This window comes from Scleropages formosus, chromosome 2 (assembly GCF_900964775.1).
Source record: "Scleropages formosus chromosome 2, fSclFor1.1, whole genome shotgun sequence".
NCBI classification, from domain to species: Eukaryota; Metazoa; Chordata; class Actinopteri; order Osteoglossiformes; family Osteoglossidae; genus Scleropages; species Scleropages formosus.
In genome coordinates, this window is record NC_041807.1 from 42,386,818 (window position 1) to 42,390,420 (window position 3,603).

Consider the following 3,603-nt stretch of genomic DNA (forward strand, 5'->3'; position numbering starts at 1 on the left):
CCCATGACTGTGTCACCAGGCATAACTCAAACACTGTCATCAAGTTCACAGATGACACAACGGCCATTGGCCTGATCACAGATGTTTATGAGACTGCATAAAGAGAAGAGGTTGACACCCTGGTAGGTTGGAGTCAGGACAACAACCTCTCTCTGAACATCAGTAAGACCAAGAAGATGATTGTGGATTTTAGGAGACATCAGGGAGGAGACCACACACCTGTTCATATCAACAGGGCAGTTCAGTATGCCATCCCATATCCAGGTCAATTTCTACAGGTGCACAACTGAGAGCATTCTGACTGGCTGCATCACTGCCTGGTGTGGGAGCTGCTCACCGCAGCATCGTAAACAGCTGCAGGAGGTGGTGAATTCGGCACAGCTCACCACTAGCTGTGAGCTTCCAAACATCCGGGACATGATCTACGCAGCCAGATGCCCTAAGAAAGCCGGGGCCATCGGCAAGGACCCCCAGTCATCCTGGTCACATGCTATTTTCTCTCCTGCTGTCTAGCAAACGTTTCCGATGTAGCAAATCAAAATCAAACAGACTGCAGGATACATTGGCTTCTATCTCCAAGCTGTTAAGACTCTTGAACAGTCAAACAGCATCCAAATTCGACAACTCATCTGGTTTTCGTTAAATAGTTTCACCTAATTGTTATTACTGTTATCCAAATCCTGTTTGTTGTTTTTTGCATGTGTTTTAAACTTACTGTAATGTAATGTATGTTATTTTTTTACCCCCCTACCAGAGCTTTCGGAAAGAGACACCGGTCATTGCCAGCAACCACTGTCGTATGCTGTATTGTTGTGCATTTGACAAATAAACCTTTGATTGCGGCAGGCGTTGCCAAGTTGGCCATACAGCTCAAAAGGGTCTCGGACTCTCCCCGTCGGGGAATCGAACCCCGGTCTCCCGCGTGACAGGCGGGGATACTCGCCACTATACTAACGAGGAGTTGCCTGAGGAAGCCCTTCTTCTCTCTCTCAGCACTATAATTCAGGGTTCATTGTTCTCTACTACATATAAGGAAAACATTGTTTCCGAGACGTACTGCCTAAATGTATTATTCATTTAGCAGAAGTTTCTTCAAAGCGACGAACATGTGTGTTTATTACATAGCAGAAAGAGACGCGTGATTCTAGTACAGTTAGTTAGTTTCTTTCCACCATATTGCAGTACCTTGCGGTATTATTTGTTATTTAATTGTAAATAAGTTGTCACGTTTCTGCTTTACTCTGTTCTTAATGATTATCTTCAGGAGAGGTTGAGAACGAGTGAATCGAAGGTGTGGAAGTTGGGAGTGCGCATGTGCGAGAGCGAGTGGAGCCGCTGTGAGAGGAGCTGTGTGGAAGTTGGGAGTGCGCATGTGCGAGAGCGAGTGGAGCCACCGTGAGAGGAACTGTGTGGAAGTTGGGAGTGCGCATGTGCGAGAGCAGCTGTGTGGAAGTTGGGAGTGCGCATGTGCGAGAGCGAGTGGAGCCACCGTGAGAGGAGCTGTGTGGAAGTTGGGAGTGCGCATGTGCGAGAGCAGCTGTGTGGAAGTTGGGAGTGCGCATGTGCGAGAGCGAGTGGAGCCACCGTGAGAGGAGCTGTGTGGAAGTTGGGAGTGCGCATGTGCGAAAGCAGCTGTGTGGAAGTTGGGAGTGCGCATGTGCGAGAGCGAGTGGATCCGCTATGAGAGGAGCTGTGTGGAAGTTTTTCTTTATTTCCCCTGGCTAGGTTGGCTGTTCTGAATTAATGTTTTTGTATTGTGTGCGAAATGTAAAATTACAAAAAAAAGTGTGGAAGTTGGGAGTGCACATGTGCGAGTGGAGCGACTGTGAGGAAGTGTGGAAGTTTGGGAGCGCGGGGTTCTCTAGACTAGTTATTATTATTATTATTATTATTATTATTATATTATTGTCGTTGGTGGTTGGTGTGTTCAGAACTTTATAACTCAGTCCTGTTGGAATTACCGTCCACAGTGTGTGGTTCCGAACTCCTTCCGGGTCATTAACAATATTGTAACGACCCGCGTTACTGATTTAATGTAAATAGTTGCATTGTGGGAAATTTGTAAATAATGTCTGTAACCGCTGGGGCCACTTCGGGGGGAAATGGTGGGTTGACTGTGTCTGCCACTATGTCGGGGAGAGCATAGGGGCGCTAAGGCAGATTGGAAAGTCTCCCTGTAAGCACAGGCTCTGGAGGAAAAGGGGTCGTCGGCCCGAGAGTATAATTATTTCTCTTGTGTTGGTGTTTAAATAAATCGTTCGTTATGAATGCTGCCTCTGCGTCCTCCTTCGCCCTATCCAAACCTACGGCGCTGCGTGCCACAATATGAACCATGGCATGATGTACATCACATGAGTAGCTGCACAAACTTGTGCTTTACCTGTCTCTACCCACATCTTTCTGTCCTCCTCCTTGAGGCTTGTTGTAATGCACTTTTGTGTTGTTCTCCGAGATGTATATTGTATGTAGCTTTGGTGAAAAGTGTCTAAATGATTAAAGGCAATTGTTTAATGTCGTGGTGAAATTATGGCTTGATGTTTATCATGTCTGTTTGACGGGTGGGGATTTCCGTATAATTTTTATCATTGAAAATAGGAATTAATTTCATGATTCATCGCAGGGTTGCTGTCCATCTGTGTTTCTCTTCTGCTGCGCAATTGGACACGGGTTTGAATTCAGCTTCGTGGAGTTCGCATGTCTTCCCCCGTTCGCCTGAGTGGGTTTCCTTTGGGTGCTCTGGTTGCCTCATGACGTTTCTGGTGAAATGGCTCTGAACTGCCCTTGTGTGTGTCTCTCTCTAATATATCCTACCCCTTGACAGATGCCATTGTAACAAGAGTCAATGTTATTCACATCACCTCGCAGTGGTTTAATGTTACGGCTGATCGGTGTAAGTGTGTTGGTACTCCAGAGGAACGAACGCACGCACGCCGGACTCCCCCACTCGCTGCTTCAAGCACCTTCTCGTCACCCTGCGAGGTCTGGAACCGCACTGTGATACCAAACCTCTTGTCCAGCGTGTCGAGAGCTGAATGGGGCTCCTGCGGCTGATCGGTTCCGGGTGGAGCGAATTTTTCATCCACAGCTTCTATTACTTTTTTATTTTAGCAACAAAAACAGAAAAAAAAAAACAATGTAGCGTTTCACAACCATATTAAAAAGTGAAAAAGCTACATCAGGGTTGTGGTGTTCAAATTTATTATTCATAGAAATTAAGCATAGTAACTGGTAATATTTCTCTGTAATGTGTTTTAAGGCTTTGCACTGCACTATGAAATGGAGAATCATTGTGGTGCAGGCTGTACCGGTACTAGGTCAAGGTAACCTGATAAAGGCAGGAATGTGGTCCTGCTCACATGCCAAGATGTAATCGCAGGCAGATGTTCCTGCCTCGGCTGTTAGCAAGGCCTACTTCAGAAAAACAGGAATGTTGGGTGTTGGCTATTTCTGTCTGTGCGAGCAGAGACTGAGAACGAAGAAGTGAAGAACTACCTCATGGAAAAGTACTGGTACACCTGTTGTACCACCTACAAATGAATTATGTATGAGCTTTGTAAAATAAAAGAAGGTGTTAGGTAACGAGTGGAGAGACACCCAGTTGTT

The 3,603-nt window shown here is 46.0% G+C and overlaps 1 non-coding gene across 1 annotated transcript; it reads right to left on the bottom strand.

Annotated features, from left to right (window-relative positions):
• Nucleotides 1–888: 888 nt before the first annotated feature.
• trnad-guc (transfer RNA aspartic acid (anticodon GUC)) lies at nt 889–960 on the bottom strand. Its single transcript has one exon. It is a non-coding gene; the product is annotated as a tRNA-Asp (tRNA).
• Nucleotides 961–3,603: the final 2,643 nt, after the last annotated feature.